The 19298-nt window shown below is 43.5% G+C and overlaps 1 protein-coding gene and 1 non-coding gene across 2 annotated transcripts in view; one reads left to right on the forward strand and one right to left on the reverse strand.

Annotated features, from left to right (window-relative positions):
• The window catches only part of LOC124795948 (multiple PDZ domain protein), a 1551599-nt gene that overhangs the window by 1200275 nt on the left and 332026 nt on the right, over nt 1-19298 (forward strand). The gene's annotated exons all lie outside the window — the stretch shown is intronic.
• Nucleotides 899-973, reverse strand: Trnas-cga. Its single transcript has one exon. It is a non-coding gene; the product is annotated as a tRNA-Ser (tRNA).

Consider the following 19298-nt stretch of genomic DNA (forward strand, 5'->3'; position numbering starts at 1 on the left):
CCGATGACATTGTAATTCTGTCAGAGACAGCAAAGGACTTGGAAGAGCAGTTGAATGGAATGGACAGTGTCTTGAAAGGAGAATATAAGATGAACATCAACAAAAGCAAAACAAGGATAAAGGAATGTAGTCTAATTAAGTCGGGTGATGCTGAGGGAATTAGATTAGGAAATGAGGCACTTAAAGTAGTAAAGGAGTTTTGCTATTTGGGGAGCAAAATAACTGATGATGGTCGAAGTAGGGAGGATATAAAATGTAGGCTGGCAATGGCAAGGAAAGCGTTTCTGAAGAAGCGAAATTTGTTAACATCCAGTATTGATTTAAGTGTCAGGAAGTCATTTCTGAAAGTATTCGTATGGAGTGTAGCCATGTATGCAAGTGAAACATGGACAATAAATAGTTTGGACAAGAAGCTTTCGAAATGTGGTGCTACAGAAGAATGCTGAAGATTAGATGGGTAGATCACATAACTAATGAGGAAGTATTGAATAGGATTGGGGAGAACAGAAGTTTGTGGCACAACTTGACTAGAAGAAGGGATCGGTTGGTAGGACATGTTCTGAGGCATCAAGGGATCACCAATTTAGTATTGGAGGGCAGCGTGGAGGGTAAAAATCGTAGAGGGAGACCAAGAGATGAATACACTAAGCAGATTCAGAAGGATGTAGGTTGCAGTAGGTACTGGGAGATGAAAAAGCTTGCACAGGATAGAGTAGCATGGAGAGCTGCATCAAACCAGTCTCAGGACTGAAGACCACAACAACAACATAGAGATGACTATTTCTGCACCACTCACACCCCACACCTACGAGTATAACGTCATCGAGACTCCAGAATGAGATTTTCACTCTGCAGTGGAGTGTGCGCTGATATGAAACTTCTTGGCAGATTAAAACTGTGTGTCGGGCCGAGACTCGAACTCGGGACCATTGCCTTTCGCGGGCAAGTGCTCTACCAACTGAGCTACCCAAGCACGAGTCACCCCCCGTCCTCACAGCTTAACTTCTGCCAGTACCTCGTCTCCTACCTTCCAAACTTAACAGAAGCTCTCCTACGAACCTTACAGAACTAGCAGTCCTGAAAGAAACGATATTGCGAGGACACGGCTTAGCCACAGCCTGGGGGATGTTTCCAGAATGAGATTTTCACTCTGCAGCGGAGTGTGCGCTGATATGAAACTTACTGGCAGATTAAAACTGTGTGCCGGGCCGAGACTCGAACTCGGGACCTATGCCTTTCGCGGGCAAGTGCTCTACCAACTGAGCTACCCCGAGTTCAACATTAGTTGCTGTCGCATATTGTCCGTTTTTCCACACTAAAAAACACACTCCGGCCATGAATGTTGCTCTCTAACAATATACTTGCCTTATCTTGAGTACTGCTTAGTTTGCCAACGTCTACAAAATTCCATGTCCAGCAAATATTGTCAGATCTGTTTGAGTTTCGCTATTGTGCATGGTAGATTACACTGAGAAATAATTGTCACGAGAGAAAGTCGATCGTTTCGCCGTTTCCGAGTTAATTAGCATTGAAGTTAACCATTCAGGCCATTGCGCTCGGTCCGCAGCTCGTGGTCGTGCGGTAGCGTTCTCGCTTCCCGCGCCTAGGTTCCCGGGTTCGATTCCTGGCGGGGTTAGGGATTTTCTCTGCCTCGTGATGACTGGGTGTTGTGTGATGTCCTTAGGTTAGTTAGGTCTAAGTAGTCCTAAGTTCTAGGGGACTGATGACCTCAGCAGTTAAGTCCCATAGTGCTCAGAGCCATTGCGGGCGCAAATTCAAGAGGCCCGCAGTTAGTGTCAGTTGTTGTCATAGCGTAGATGAAAACGCAGGACACTGCTCAGGATTCGGTCCTTACTAACGTCCCGTGTCCATCTTTGTATCGCCGTCCTGTTCGCTTTTAGGAAGCCAAACGAAGAACACTTTTGGCGACACCGTCTTCTGCGGGCCAGTTGCATTTGTGCGCACGTCCTGACTGAATAGCTTTAGTGCTAATTAACGGGGCAAGTCGTCGAATTATTTCTCAGAGCAACCTACCCTGTAGCTTCCATACAAGCTTTTCAAACTGTTTCTGATCACCCTGTTCACACTACATTAAAATTGCTACACCACGAAGATGGCGTGCTACAGAAGCGAAATTTAACCGACAGGAAGAAGATGCTGTGATTTGCAAATGATTAGCTTTTCAGATCAATCACACAAGGTTGGCGCCGGCGGCGACACATACAACGTGTTGACATGAGGAAAGTTTCCAACCGATTTCTCACACACAAACAGCAGTTGACCGGCGTTGCCTGGTGAAACGTTGTGATTCCTCGGGTAAGGAGGAGATATGCGTACCATCACGTTTCCGACATTGATAAACGTTGACTCTAGCCTATCGCGATTGCGGTTTACGGTATCGCGACAATGCTGCTCGCGTTGGTCGAGATCCAATGACTGTTTGCAGAATATGGAATCGGTGGGTTCAGGAGGGTAATACGGAACGCCTTGCAGGATCCCAACGGCCTCGTATCACTAGCAGTCGAGATCACAGGCATCTTATCCACATGGCTGTAACGGATCGTGCAGCCACGTCTCGATCCCTGAGTCAGTAGATGGGGACGTTTGCAAGACAACAACCGTCTGCACGAACAGTTCGACGACGTTTGCAGCAGCATGGACTATCAGCTCGGAGACGATGGCTGCGGTTACCCTTGACGCTGCATCATAGCCAGGAGCGCCTGCGATGGTGTATTCAACGACGAACCTGGGTGCACGAATGGCAAAACGTCATTTTTTCGGACGAATCCAGGATCTGTTTACAGCATCATGATGGTCGCATCCGTGTTTGGCGACATCGCGGTGAACGCACATTGGAAGCGTGTATTCGTCATCGCCGTACTGGTGTATCACCTGGCGCGATGGTATGGGGTGCCATTGGTTACGCGTCTCGGTCATCTCTTGCTCGCATTGACAGCACTTTGAGCAGTGGACGTTGCATTTCAGATGTGTTACGACCCGTGGCTCTAGCCTTCATTCGATCCCTGCGAAACCGTACATTTCAGCAGGATAATGCTCGACCGCATGTTGCAGGTCCTGTACGGGCCTCTTGGATACAGAAAATGTTCGAGTGCTGCCCTGGCCAGCACTTTCTTCAGATCTCTCACCAATTGAAAACGTCTGGTCAGTGGTGGCCGAGCAACCGGCTCGTCACAATACGCCAGTCACTACTCTTGATGAACTGTGGTATCGTGTTGAAGCTGCATGGGCAGCTGTACCTGTACACGCCATCCAAGCTCTGTTTGACTCAATGCCCAGGCGTATCAAGGGCGTTATTACGGCCAGAGGTGGTTGTTCTTGGTACCGATTTCTCAGGATCTATGCACCCAAATTGCGTGAAAATGTAATCACATGTCAATTCTAGTATAATAAATTTGTCCAGCGAATACCCGTTTATCATCTGCATTTCTTCTTGGTGTAGCAATTTTAATGGCCAGTAGTGTATTATTTTGACCTACAGATGATGACATGCACAGATGACCATTCGGACACACACACACACACACACACACACACACACACACACACACACACTCGCGCACGCATTTTCTCACTTCTCTCCGTGCCTTTTGTCATATTTGCTTTGTTCATCTTTGAAATAGCTGCTTGTTTCATTTTTTTTTGCCTCTGATGTATAGAAACCAGTCTGTTAAATGCTGTACGAGATGACGGTATTTCTCACTGTGTACAGTGACTTCTGTCGTTAGTAACAATTGCCACTTACAACAGAGTTCTTAATGAATACGGGGTGAAACAAAGCACTAGGGGCTGGAACGGTTGGAGCTGTGACAACAGAAGAAGCGGTGCGCGCCCGCCGTTTCTGTGACGCACGAGAATGACAGGACGTAAACACCGGCGTCACCTCTGAGGGAGCCGATAGGCCAGGGCGTCGGACGTCACGTTTGAGCGTGGCGGGGTGTGTGGAAAGTCGTATTGATTGGGTGGCGGGATCCCGCGTAGGTGCGTGGCGGCGGCAGGTGGCGCGCCCCGCGGCCGCGGCGCGTACCAGCGCCTGCGAGGGCGTCGCGGCTGCCCACGCGACTCCGTGACAGTCGACGAGCGCCCGCCGCCGCTGCCGCAAGCAGGTACGTTGTGCTCCGCGCCGCGCCGCGCCGCGCGTACAAGCGCCGTGCTGCCAGTCCTTTCCTTTGTTATCTCTATTATGTCCCACAAGTGGCACCGCGAGCGAGGGACATGCCGTGCCCCGCGCTTCGCACCTGGCGCAAGTGGCAAGTTGTGGCTCGTATTCTCCTTACCTCTCGTAACAACGGGACCGTTTAAATTTGATATTTACTAGACGTGCAACACTACTGCTTGTAAGCAAATTTCTTTCACGGTATCTGTCGAGCCTCGGGTCACACAAACGGGAGCATTACTATTACCCTTCTGTTTTTTATGCTCCAACAGCAGTCCTGTTCCCAAACAAAATCACGGGAATTGTGTTCCACTTGATTATCCAAACCACTTTTGTGTCTCCATCAGTGAGTCGTACACTAACAGGAATGGAAGCACCTGTCCGATATTTATCAAACTTTGTGGAGATGTTCATCACGTCAGTTATTGACTGATCAAATAACCAGTCATTAGGAACTGATGACTGTCTTCAACATCAGTATGAGGTTTAACCCCGTCTGGCAGGAATTGACGAATACTCTTCTAATCGTGGCGTGGAAGCAAACAGCCTCTGAATGTCATCTTGAGGAATGTCTTCCCATGTCTCAAACACGTACTGGCTGGGGCCTGGTATGAATGTATACCTCTTCCCGCCGCATCCCAGACATGGTCTGGTGACAAGTAAGGGGACCGGGCTGGTCAGTCAAGGATCCGTACATTCTCGAGGCGTTTGTGTTGTGAACTGTGGTCTTAAATTATCCTGTCGGAATATGACACTTTCATACCCTGGTTATGAAGGGGACAACAGAGTTTACCGTGCTTGCTGCACACTGTCGAGCATTCAGCCTCCCTTCAACAATTGCAAAATCAGTCCTGTTGCTGTATCCAGTAGCTCGCCACACCATGACTCCAGGAGTTGGAGAGGTGTAGGCCCCGAGAATCGCAGCTTCACGCAACCTTTCAACAGGTCGTCTGCAGACGCGTAGGCGTCGACCTGAACGCCACAAACAAGCGAGACTCCTCGCTGAACACCACGTAACACCGTTCAGTCTGAGTTGACTGTGGTTCTACATCAGGCAAGTCGCTGTTGTCTATGGTATGATGGCTGGGGTAAAGGAGGCATAGCAACTCCAGATCTCGACCCAGCTTCCAGTAATCTGTTGCCGACGATTCGTAGTGATACTTTACCTGTAACCTTGTGGTTTATTTCAGCCAGTCGAACAATTCTACTACCTTTTCGTGATGTAATGCTCTTGTAAGGTCCCATGCCGACTCTTATTGCCATACGGTTGTCTTGGATACATATAATCATCATTCGTTCTACAGTAATTGTACCACAGCCAACTGTCTGATCGATGTATTGGTATGATGATCTCATGTCCCTCATGCCGATAATTCGACCTTTCTTAACATCTGGAACATGACGATAAGATCCGCTTACACGTCTTTTGGCATTTTGTCGTGCGATATTGTTGTTGTTGCGTTGTTGGTGTTGTTGTCGTCGTCGTCGTCGTCGTCGTTTCCTTCAGTCCGAAAACTGGTGTGATACAGCTTTCTGTGTTAATCTATCCTCTGCGAGTCTCTTCAACTCCTCCATTTGAATCTGTTTACACTATTCATTCCTGGGTTATCCTCTACAATGTGGACTGTTCCTCCTCTGAAATTTCGACTGTTCGTTGATGTCTCATATATCAATCGATATGTCAAGACTGATTCCATAACTTTGTTTTACCTAATTCGGTTCAGTACTTCCTCATTTGTTATTCCATCTTCTCGTGTCTTCTTGTCTGATCTGCTTCTCATCCACTTTCACTTCCGTTCAAGACTACACTGTGGACTTCAGAAAAGACTTCATGACACTTAAATTTGTATTAGATATTGATAAGGTCCTCTTTTTCAAAAATGGTTTCTCTTGCTATTGCTAGTTTGCATTTTATATTATCTCTACTGCAGCCATCATCAGTTATTTTACTACCCAAATAACAAATCTCATCTAGTAGTTTCAATTTCTCATTTTCTAATCTAATTATCTCAGTACAGCCTGATTTAATTCGACTACGTTCTATTACTTTTCTTGATGTCTGCTTATATTTTCATTTCAAGACACTATTCCGTTGAAACCATTCTTCATGTGCACAATCAAATCTCACATAAGAAATAAATTTTAATCACAATGTCCTACAGGCATGGAAATACTGTAGTATCCGTCTGGTAGCCTTGTTCTTGGAGTAATACTGTCCATTTCAGTCTGTGTTTTTTACTGAGACCTTAATATAAAAACATGTTTTACAGAATAATTCATCAGTGAAAAGTTAGGCCTAGAACATTTCTCTATGTCCATTGTAATCATTACCTCGGCTTCTGTTTGGTCAGGATTTGAGGGCCTTCATTAACCAATTAAATAAATTGTGATTAAAGGAAAAGTAATTTTGCTTACTCGCAAACTACCTTCACAAAACATCAATTTGTTGAAGACGCCAAACAGTAAGACCATTTGATGTAGGTCCAACAGAGCCTTGGTTTGTAGAAGCTAAGATAAATAGTTACGAAAATATGTTACATGCTATTTTTCACTCAGGAATTATTCCCCAAAACATGTTTTGATTGGAAGGCTCAATGAAACATGACCCTATGATGGAGGCACAAATGGGACGAAAAATTTTTGGCATGAGAAAGTTGTATGGTTTGCTTAGTCAGGCAAAATCCAGTTCCCTTAAGTTATCATTCCTGGTTTCCTTAGAAATTCCTTATCAGATGAAATGCTAAAATAATAAAGTGTAGTAAAATGCTAAAAATTTAAATTACAAACTCAAACTAACTGTTATATACAGGTAACACAACATGAATAAGTTAAATATTAACTAGTTCAAAATGGATCAAATGGATCTGAGCACTATGGGACTTAACATCTGAGGTCATCAGTCCCCTAGAACTTAGAACTACTTAAACCTAACTAACCTAAGGACATCACACACATCCATGCCCGAGGCAAGATTCGAACCTGCGACCGTAGCAGTCGCGCGGTTCCGGACTGAAGCGCCTAGAACCGCTTGGCCACAGCGACCGGCTATTAACTAGTAAAAATTGTGTGACACATAGTAAAGGGAAATATTATGGACAAATATACAAGCAAACATTCTCTCGAAACCCTGGTTTGACGCAATTAAGACAAATAAACTGTATGTAAGTTCCGTAATGAAATTTATTCGCCGAATACACGTCTGAGGTAATCCTTACTGTGAATGTGATTTAAAAACAGTAGGAGATATTACTTTTTTTTTTGGTAATATAAACCATGTGCAAATCGGCGGACTGATTTCACATCATTTAACCAGATTTCATTAAACATTATCAATTAATACAGCAACTCTCCTTCATCAAAATGATGTATTAATTTTAATACTAATACCGAAAGTTTTAAGTTAACGTAGCCTTACACTGCGAAATCCTAGAAAATTCTTAAAACACGGAGAGGAGACTGTATTGTCTTTAGGCCTAAAGAAAAAAAAGTACGGCTGAACAGTTCACCAAAAACGCTTGCATTGTGAACATGTCTGCTCTCTGATTTGTGAAACTGTTACGGTATAAAGCTTGCAACTATTTTGTAACAGATTACCTTTTGATGACTGTCTAGGAAGTCGAAACTAGTGATTATATCATTTGTGTGTTTTGGAAGAATTCAATAAAAATTTTTGATTACAAATTGATTGCTGTGTTCCTCTAAGCTGCAATATGTACAGTCTGCATACTTTTATTTGCTTTATACTAAAACAGGAAAACGTTTCCAAAAACATAGTTTTCGCTGAGCAATTGGCAAAACATTAAATTCCAGATATTTCTGTTAATATGTAAGTCCATTTCGTAACATATCTTCATCTACCACCCAGGACGACATCCGCGCCACTGACAACACTCCGCAATTAGATAGTTCACAACTTCGAGCTGATTCTCATCAATGCTTTCTTGGATTGTTATGTTTGGCGTTATTATATCAAACGCCTAACGTAACAATTCGTCTGGAGACAGCAACGGATGTTGCCATGTAGACTGCACTGTTAGCGATCGATCGATTACGGATGTTTGTAATCGTTGTTTACGTCGTCAGCCTTAAGTTTAGCTGGACGCAGTTCTCCATTCTTGTCGATTGCCAGTGGTACGCTACTTTTCAGGATATAACTGATGCATTCATCATCGACGATGTGTATCACACAGGGTGAGGCACTGAGACAGGTCACCACAAGCATATCCAGAATGAATAAATGTATCAAGATGCGATTTCTGCCGAGTTATAGCAGACAGTATGGCGAATTTTCTGATGTTCACAAGCGTTTTTTATCGTTTATACTCGCCGAATTATGACACAGAGCTTGTTTTTTTTTTCTAATAGAACTATATATTTTTTTCTATGGCATTTGAAAGAAGCTTCTAAGAGATCTTCAACGACATAACACGATGGGACTTGATCGAATAGTATCAAGATAACAGGGCCGCTGACCACTGTCCCACCGCCAGGAGAAGAGATTCCACAAACGTCTTCCCTATTGTACTAAATGTAATCATATACGTAACTCAGGTATGGTTCCTGTGTTTACCTGTGCGTTTGAAGCTCATCAGTCTATGCTAAGATGTTGCAGCAATCAGATAACTTACTCGTAAAACTATTGAGACATTCAGAATGTATACAGCAGTCGAAAAAGTGAATATCGTTTATGGCGAATGTTGCAAAGCTATTAGAGCAGCGGAAGAGTATGCACACCGCGCCAAGCACTCACGATTGTGTAAAAAGTATTAAAAAAAAAGTTTGGAGAGCAAAATATGTCAAGTAAAAAGAAGAGCAAGTACTGAAAAATATGAAACTTAACATTTTAGCAGCAGTAACACACAATGCAAATGTCAGTAAGTGGCATCTCACAATTGCGAAAGGAGTCGCTCAAACGACTGTTCTACGAGACCTACATTCCATCGCATTTCATCCTCTTCACTTTTTGCTGCATCTACAGCTTGATAGCGATGAGTTCAAAAATTTATTACAGTTCTACAAATGTTATCTATGAAAAATGCAAAGTGTTTCGGCTTATCTACTCAAATTTCTGTTTAAGGAAACTATGGACAAGTCAGTCTTCCCAGTATGCACTATTCGTCGGTTGAAAACCCACGCTGCGTGTTTTTCAAGCCTCGCATCGTTGGCCTCTGTTTTATTAATGGGAATCTAAATACGTTCAAGTATCTCGAGTTCGTAAGATATGTTGCTGCCGCAGTTATTTGAAGACACCCTACTCAACAGAAGGCCATCTGTATGGTACCACCATGACGGATTTCCCGTTTCGCATGTGCTGTGACAGATCCTACTAAGAGAATATTGCGAGAGCATTGGCACGGTCGTTCAGGAAACGCAGGATGGTCTGCACACTCATCAAACTTAACACTTCTGTAATGTTGTCTGTGGCGAAAATTAAAACAAGAGGTCTTACTAGGAAACACCGAGGACTTCCGAAGGCATGAAATGCCTGATAGCACGGCCCTGTGCTGCCGTTAACTCCAGATGAAATTCAACGTCCAGTCTTACTTCTTGAGACTCACTTCATAGCGTGTAGAAATGTTCAAGGTCAACATTTTGAGCACTTGATGAAACAGCCTTGATGATAAACACGCGAAGCTTACATTTGGTATAATAGGGCAGACATTTGTGTAGGTTCTTCTCCTGACAGCGGGACAGTGGTTTGCAGCTCTGTTATCCTGATACTATTTGATCAAGTCCCATAGTGTTACGTCGTTGAAGTTCTCTTAGTAGCCTCTTTCAGATACCACAGAAAAAATGTATACAGTTCCATTAGCAAAAACAACAACAGAAAAAACAAATTAGGTGTCATAATTCCGGATTGAACTCTGCTGGGGACATTTTCAGTGAGGTGTAAATGTCTGTGGAGAAATGGCAGCCCATTCTTACTCAAGAGCGGAAACCAGAGAAGATACTGATGTTGGATGCTGGGCTCTAGAGCGAAATCGACATTCCAAATCATCCCAAACGTGTTCCAATGGATTCATGTCGGGACTCTGGTCAAGCCAGTCCATTTCAGGAATGTTCTCCACAAATCACTGCATCATAGGTGCTGCTTTATGATAGGGTGCATCGTCGTGCTGATTTAAACAGTCATCGAATGCGAATTGTTCCTCTACTATAAGCAGAATAAAATGCTGTAGCCGGTCGGAGTGGCCGAGCGTTTCTAGGCGCTACAGTCTGGAACCGCGCGACCGCTACGTTCGCAGGTTCGAATCCTGCCTCGGGCATGGATGTGTTTGCTGTCCTTAGGTTAGTTAGGTTTAAGTAGTTCTAAGTTCTGGGGGACTGATGACCTCAGAAGTTAAGTCCCATAGTACTCAGAGCCATTTGAACCATTTTTTGAAAATGCTGTAACATGTGTTCATTAAGTTCCACATTTAGCGTTTTCTTACTTGCAGTAAGGGGACCACACATTAACCACGAAAAACTCACCCATGCCGTAACACCACCTCCTCTATACTTAACTAGTGGCACTAGACAGTAGATTATGTTCTCCATGCATTCGCCGGGTCCAAACCCTTCGCTCATGTTGCCGCAGAGTATAGCGTGATTCATCACTCTTAATAATTCGTTTCCAGTCATCCACTGTCCAAATGAGTCGCTCTTTACACCTCAAGCGTCGCTTAGCACCGACTTCAGAATTGTGTGGTTAATGAGGAGCTGTTCGATCACCGTATACTCTTTATAACTCCGTACGCACAGTCATTTTGAGAGCTGGATCGCGGGTAGCACTGTGGAACTAACGTGATTCCTTCCAATTTTTTACACCCGCCCTCCGCAGTGCTGGACGGTCCCTATCCTTTAGTACATGAGACCTGCCTATTCTTGGTTCAGCTGTTTTCCTTCGTGTTTCCACTTCACAGACACATCACCAACCATCGAATGGGGCAGCTTCAGAACGGGTGAAACGTCCCCGATGGATTTGTTAATCCGGTGACAGCCAATGACTGGTCCACGTTCGAAGTCACTTAGCTATCCCATTAAACCCGTTCTGCTGCTACTGCGTCTCTACTAGCAACACACTACTCCACGCCCCCCTTTTATGCTGGCGGGTCCACCTCTTGCGACATCTAGTGGTTATTTCCGCTTTATATAGCGGTGTTCGGTAACTTTGATCAGTTAGTGTATATGAAACTCTGTTGCATCGTGCATATCTGTGTCTCTCTTCTACCTTTCTTTTTCTTCTGTTCTATTTCCAGGATCGTTTAATTCATCCAAGAGTCTTGTTCATGCATAGAATTTCTCGATGCAGCATGGCCCGTTGTGCCGCACGGGATTAGCCGAGCGGTCTCATGCGCTGCAGTCGTGGACTGTGCGGCTGGTTCTGGCGGAGGTTCGAGTCCTCCCTCGGGCATGTGTGTGTGTGTGTGTGTGTGTGTGTGTGTGTGTGTGTGTGTGTGTGTTTGTCCTTAGGATAATTTAGGTTAAATGGCTCTGAGCACTATGGGACTTAACATCTGTGGTCATCAGTCCCCTAGAACTTAGAACTACTTAAACCTAACTAACCTAAGGACATCACACACATCCATGCCCGAGGCAGGATTCGAACCTGCGACCGTAGCAGTCCCGCGGTTCCGGACTGCAGCGCCTAGAACCGCAAGACCACCGCGGCCGGCTAATTTAGGTTAAGTAGTGTGTAAGAATAGGGACTGATGACCTTAGCAGTTAAGTCCCCTAAGATTTCACACACGTGGCCCGTTACTGTGCACCCTTTACTTTAGGTTATTTCTGTTCATATTATAACCATCGTTCCATTTCATTAAGAATCAACACTACTCAGTTTCACTTCCGGCGACCAATGCTTATTATTAAAGAACTCTATCACCCTGGTTTTCGGTCTGTGAGAAATGCTCCCACATCGAGTTAGTGCGTCGCTTTCCTCATTGCGCCGGCAATATACAAATTAAAAATACGTGGTGACAGTGAGCACCTTGCCTTAACGTTTCCTGATTTTGAGTCTTATATTATATCGTCAGTGCCAACTACTCCAATCTGCTTTGCATGCAGAGTATGTATCACCCTTCTGCCCCTCTCGTTGAAACCACACTGCTAAAAAATTAAGAACATTGTATTCCACTCCGAATTATGAGAAGCCTACTCCAAATCTACGAATGCGACGTATGTTTCTTCGTTTTTTTCTGAATCTACACTGTTTTATTAATTACTGGCCTAAACTGTTTCTTCCCCTAAGGCGAAACGTGTCCTCTTATTAATTAATTTCAGATGGTCCTTCCATTCTCCAGCAAAGTATTCTTGTGAGTAGTTATGACCCATCTGGCACTATACTGTAAGAGCTACAATTTTCGTGTATACCCGCCTTTGCTCTCTTTATTAGTTGATAATTACCTTTACTTCGTGATAAAAAATAGAAATAGTTTACTGCTTCACATCAGATGATCTGTTCTCCCTTGTTTATACTCAGGCGCCTAACCTAATAGTATGTACATTTCGCGTTTATTACATGTGAGAAACGACTGACTTTACTTGTCACGAACAGAAGCAATGATCCGTAACTCCCCTAACTCCTCTTTTCTGGCTAGTATCTTACAATATATATTAAGTGCGTTTCTCTTTTATATAATACTTCTGTGCTTTCCCGAGCAACTAACTAACCATTCCGCTGGTGGGTCCTCAGGCCAATAATGTATGTTATGTATGATTATACCTTAAAAAATCGAAGGAATAAAAAAAAGGACGTAACGGCAGTTGTAACATTGTAAATTCAATCTTTATCTTTCCAAGTGTTATTGTAAACGTGCTCATTGCATCTGTTAACATATGGGAAACGGCATAATGTTGTCAAATGCTTTAACATGTAGAGTCAGTACTTTTCCTCTACTGGATGGCATTCCATTAACGCTTGTCAAGTCACATGCCATATTCGGTGGCACAGCCAATTAGACAGTGTTCTTGTACTCTGAGGAAAAAATAAAAAAACCGGTAAGTCAGTTATCATACTTAAATTTTTTCCCGGTTTCTTCAGTCTTGCCTGTCAGATGACGGAATGATACCGTAAACAAGCAACTGCCTCTTCCTTCACTCTTGATGAGCCGCTGAGCTTTGGTTGCTGCAGTTGTTTTAAATTTCTTTGACGAAATACTTAACACTTACGTCTTTTTCTCCCCTTTCCTTGTAATGATTTCATTCTGTTTAGTCAACTGAAGGACAGGAAGCGGAAAATAGTAATGATTGTATAATGGTTGATGATTTGTAATATTTTCGTATTTGACGCGGCCAAAGTTGCCCATCGTGATATCCAAGATCCGCTTCCACAAGCGAGGCTGCAGTAAATAACATTTCTGGGCTTGTGTGTACGACAGGGGACACAGAAGAAAGTCGAATTCCTTACTTGCCAGTGAAATACTAAGCGTAACGGTTTCTGCCGCTACGTGTCCGGTATTACACACAATTTTCAGTCAGCTGACCGATTATTAGGGATACAGAAGTATCTGTTATGTTGGACAGCTTGTTTTCGTAATGCTTTACAACGGGCTGAGAATTTTTCAGCTGCAGATATAACGGGACAAAGTACTGCAACGTATCTGGGGCGGAGGGCGGGCTTTGGTAATTTTCTACTGCTACCCATCCACCAGAAGGCGAATGCACAACCATAAACTGTTAGATGGCTCGTCTACATAGGGGTTCGGTTATACCCAGTTGTACAAGTATGTAAGCAACTGTAGATTAACTGGAAGGCCTAAGGTAACAGTGATGAATGATGTAAGCACGCATGAATAAAAACAGATATTTAGATAATAGGGGGTTAGGCAATAACCTCTCAGGATATTAATGTAGACTTATCAGAAGTTTGAATTTTACTGTTGATTTATTCACAGAGGACCAATTTATTTTAAGTGATGCCCCCTACATAGGATAATATCCACAAAAGTGCAGATGAAATCCTAACTGTTCTAGCAGAACGACCAAAGCAGTTGCTTGCAATGGCTGCCATAAACCAAAAACCGTCGTGTAGTGCACTCAAACTCAATTAGACTGCATAAATTTTTAGTGCTTCACAAATTCAGTCGGATCTCCTCTTAATAAATAGTTCACCATACCAAACTTTGGTCACTGTTAACTTTTCTACTGTTCATGCTTTAAACCGATATACTGAACGAATAATTTCCAAATAAGTATACGTAGGATTAAGCCTAACTCAAAGCACACTTGAACACGAGAGGGACTCTCGCCGCTTAATCGACCTTATCCCAGCAGACGACGCCGATACCACCTCTGCACACTTTGTCTTCAGTTACGTCACCTTGGTAAAAGGAATATCTACACGCCTGACCATATGTTCGTTGGAGTGACAATTGTAACCGTTGTTATGACGCGAATAGGTTCGACGTAGACGTTCTCCCAGTTCCAGTGGTTTTTCGTCGAAGAAAATACAAGACATATTGCAGCCACTTCTTACCAACTAACCCAGTGATAATTTTTCTTGAAATCAGATAATTAGCAGCATTTGTAACGTTTAGGCATTTAATGTGTTGATACTAATTATACGCTATGTATTGTCAATCAGCGACAAAATCATTGAGGCAGTTTTATCAAATTTTTATCGTACGCATGTAATTAAAATTTCTAAAAGGAAAAGAAACAAACAGGATGTTAATGAGTTGGTAAGCAACAGTAATAATTCAGAACTTTTTCAGTTAATTTTTGTATAGGCCTACTCTGCTCCAAAAAGCTCCGATCTGAAGTGGGAAGCAGAAACGTTTGACTCAGTTTCATTCATTATAATCGATGTTTTTGCAAAGCCTATTGTGTCGTACATTATTTAAAAATGAAACACTGCGCCAGTTATGTATTTTTTATGCTTGGCTTGACGCATTTGGACAATTTCTGATTTTCAGGATCATACACGAGTATTTACGTAAATATTTTGTGTGGTGTTCCACTTCGCATGCATTGTAGTCGTCTTTAGAGGTTATAAGGTACTGTGCCTCCTCCATTAGCAGAAGACGACTTACATGCAAACCATCACTCAAACTTTTTGTGAAATTTCATGCTGTGTGTGCTTTTCGGCATAATGGAGGAGCACAGTACCTTATAACTTCAAAAAGACGACCCAGTATAGTGCAAGAGAGGCACAACACACAAACATCAGACAAAATACTTATGCAAATGTTTGTACTTGACAGTGAGACTAAATTCTCGAAACGCTTAGTGATAAGCGTGAAAAAATACGTCCTTGGAACAGTGTTTCATTATTTAAATCAGAAACTTTTGAGCAACGCGAAGAGAGCAAAGGTGTCAACTAGCGCTACAGGTGACCAAGCAACGAAACACGTGTACTATGCGTTCGAGTAACGCAAATATTTTATGACGAACTATCGTGAAGCTGCTCATGTGCAGTAGAGACTGAAAACGGTTGCAATCGTCTGTGATACCTATATTGGAACGAACCTCATCAATTGTTAATACAATCATTTTACAAGATCGAGATATATACATTGCATAATTTTGAACAAAAGCATTTAAACATAGTTTTTATTTCATTTACATCATATAATCCATGTTCTTCTTACATTTCGAGCATTGCACAAACCGGAACACCAATTGCTAGTCAAATGTGCTCCTTTATACTTAACTGCGGGTTGCGCATTGGGTTTCTTAAAAGTGTGCTGTACAAATATTAACACGCAAATCGCTCTTAAAAAAACAAATACAATTAAGTATTTGTGTAAACTATCCGTGCAAAGGCTAACTGTTTTCTGTATTTGTGGAGAACTCTGTTTCGAGCGCACCGCAGTGATAATCCGTCATTTTTTGCTTAATTCCTCCTTATGACGAATACATTCGTTTGTTAGCGTGTTTCATATACTAACAGTTGCTATATCATGTGCACTAGCAGATCGTTTACATAATGTTATGGTTGTTAAGTGATTTTACACACAATTGTTAATAACTTATTTAGTAAGTGGTACAACTGTGGTAATATTTTATAGGTATTGTCTTTTTATCGGTATTACAACAGTGTTTTCAGATTTATTCTAGCTCTTGTGGGTGCGATGTTAGCAATTTTATTTTAATCTTAAATGCAGCCAAAATATCGCCTTATTAGCGTACTGTGGGCAGGCGGTCCCTTAGTTCCACCCCTCTCCTCGTGGGATATTCCCGGCAACATACGCCCGGTCTGCGCTTACCTGTCTGGCCCAACAGTCACCTCGCTTGTCTCATCCGCTAGAACTCTACTGTAGACGACATAGCGTCGTAGCTCTCAAACCTGTCACATTGCGCGACACTGTCGCATGTTATCTCACGGTACTAACGAACATCAAGAAAGTATCAAAAATAATTACAGGCATCGGCTTCACTAGGCACCGGAAGAGTTAGAAAGCCGTTGTGATACATGCCCACTCAACTGCTTGCTGCCCGCCAACAATTTCATTAGAAGACGTCCAATATTGTGCTCAATAGTGTTGAGCTAAAGAAGTGTACTCGAGAGGAGTGTGTGTGTATGGTGAGCGGGGGAGGGGGGACCGTACACTAGTCCCTTTCTGTCCTTCTTCGATATTCTCTGCGGTCAGTTCTCTTACTATGGGGTGGAGTGTGGCGTGCGGTATTGTTTTCCTAAAGGTACTGGTCTACTGTACGGTGACCTAGGCAAAGAAATGGCAGCACAAATTCTGAGAGGTGGTTTCTGTTTCGTTCTCCAGCGAGAGTCAATGACAAACGTATCATGGGTCTCATTTCTTTCCATGCGAACAGCCCCCCCCCCCCCCTCTCCACCCACACAAGATCATCATCATGGCACGGTGTCGACCTCCACGCTCACAAGATCATCATCATGGCACGGTGTCGATAAGCAGTATGTATGGCCTTCTGTGGTTTTCGACGTACTAGTACACTGCCATCGGCGTGTACCATGAATCACCTGTCCAGGTCAAGTTTCGCTGTGCTTCGATCACTCAGTGGGGCCGTTTCTGCATCCATACCAGTTCCTATTCAACTGAAGTGAAGGTTACAAAAGCAGGGTATCTGCATCGAAACATTTGGATTTAGACCTACTCTTTTTTCCCGGCCATTGGTGTATACTAATATATATCGAGACGTGTCGGTCCAGGCAATATTTTCAGGTGCTTCGGCGTCCACGCCATTTTGCGTGCCATGTAATGTGGGCTGTACGCGTGGGGCAGTGGCTGCTACAGCCCATTACAAGAAGATAGTTCCGGGCGGCATGGTTAGTTCCCGATTGCCGTTATGCAGTTCTGAAATATGCGATTTGCTACACTGTGTCTATTTATCTCTAGTTCCAATCTATAATGGTCGTTCAAGCCCCTTGTCAATAACATGGTGTCCACGTGGGAAAGCCCTTTCCAAAGACTAACTTGGAATTTTTTGTGCCCATTCGCTGGACACTTTCCATATTATTCTAGTACGGTATTTGGTTAAGTGTCGTGTGTTAAAGAGGACAGAAAAACAGGAGGAATAGCTAGTACTCCTGCTGGGACTGAATTACCTGCGAGGCGGTAATAGACAGACATCGCAACGCGATCGGTACAGCGAGATGTAACAAGTCGAGCAAGGAAGACATAGCGAAGAAGCCACTAGCATTGAAAGTGTATCTGATGTAAATACGCCTGGAAAAGAAGCCTGTGGCCACTGAAAAACAGTGCATAGGACATGCAATACATCCACACCTTAATAATTGGCATAAATCCACTTGATGATGAAAGTTTAATTTCCGAAACGCATATTGAAAAGTATACTAAAGATGACTGATTACAGAAGTTCGTATTTTCAGTTGATATGCCACATTTGCTCGGCTTCATTCGTCAAATAGCGCTGCCGTCAAAGACCAGAAGACATATGGTGTTTCTCAAATTACAACCATCTTTCGCTTGGTTTCCAACAGAAATTTTTTCGGTCATTTTGCAGCAGATGTGCTTCGTTTAGACGAAGCAACTCCATGAAATCTTTATATGTGATCATTTTACGTATGAATTTACTGATGAGCCAAAATATTATGACTACCTACTTCATAGCGTGTGATCCACTTTTGGAACGCAGTACAACAAAGAATCTGCATAGCATGGATTCGACATTACCTAGGTCGGTTTCCGGAGGTATGTGGCATCAGATGCCTACGCACAGCCGGCCGGAGTGGCCGAGCGGTTCTAGACGCTTCAGTCCGTAACCGCGCTGCTGCTAATGTCGCAGGTTCGAATCCTGCCTCGGGCATGGATGTATGTGATGTCCTTAGGTTAGTTAGGTTTAAGTAGTTCTAAGTTCTAGGGGACTGATGACCTCAGCAGTTATGTCCCATAGTGCTCAGAGCCATATGAACCATTTTTGTCTACGCACAGGTTCCACAATTCACGTAAATTATTTGGCCGGTGGCTCGTGGTCGCGGAGCTGGTGCCCAGTAGCGCGCCTTATGTGATCCACCTAGTTCATTTTAGGCCATTTTGGTGACCAACACATTAACTTGATTTCACCGGCATGCTCCTCAAGACACTGTAGCACGATTTTCACCTTGAGACACGTACAGCTGGAAGACGCCATCGCCGTCGGGAAGTTATCAAGCATGACGAATATAAGTGGTCCGCAATAATGTTTATGTAGTCGACAGCAGCCATGGTGGCTTAGGTTACCACCACAGGTCTCATAGAATCCAGGTGAATATTCCCCACACCGTAATACTGCCTTTACCGAGGTGTGCGGTGCTTATTTCGAGCAGCTGCTTACCCGGTTGGCGGCCTCTCTGGACACCATCATCGACCTGGTGTAACAAGAATCGTGATTCATCCGTCCAGCGGCATGTTCCAACTGAATCACGCTGCAATCCCAATAATCCCGTACCTATGTAATCGCAACTGACATCTTTCGATCAGTATGGGAAGACGAAGGGGTCGTTGGTTGTTGAACCCCATATTCAACAACTTTCTCTAACCGATGATTTGCTCTGGAATACTTGTTCCTGCGCAACCATCGTCCACTGTCGTCTGATTTGCCACAGAATGCCACCCACTTTGCTTTAAAAAGTGAGCAAGCGCCTGACATCCAAGTTCTGTAATGAGGCGTGAACGGCCAACAAATTGTCGTCTACTCGTGGTTTCCCCGTTCTCAACGACTCTCC

This window comes from Schistocerca piceifrons, chromosome 4 (genome assembly GCF_021461385.2).
Source record: "Schistocerca piceifrons isolate TAMUIC-IGC-003096 chromosome 4, iqSchPice1.1, whole genome shotgun sequence".
NCBI classification, from domain to species: Eukaryota; Metazoa; Arthropoda; class Insecta; order Orthoptera; family Acrididae; genus Schistocerca; species Schistocerca piceifrons.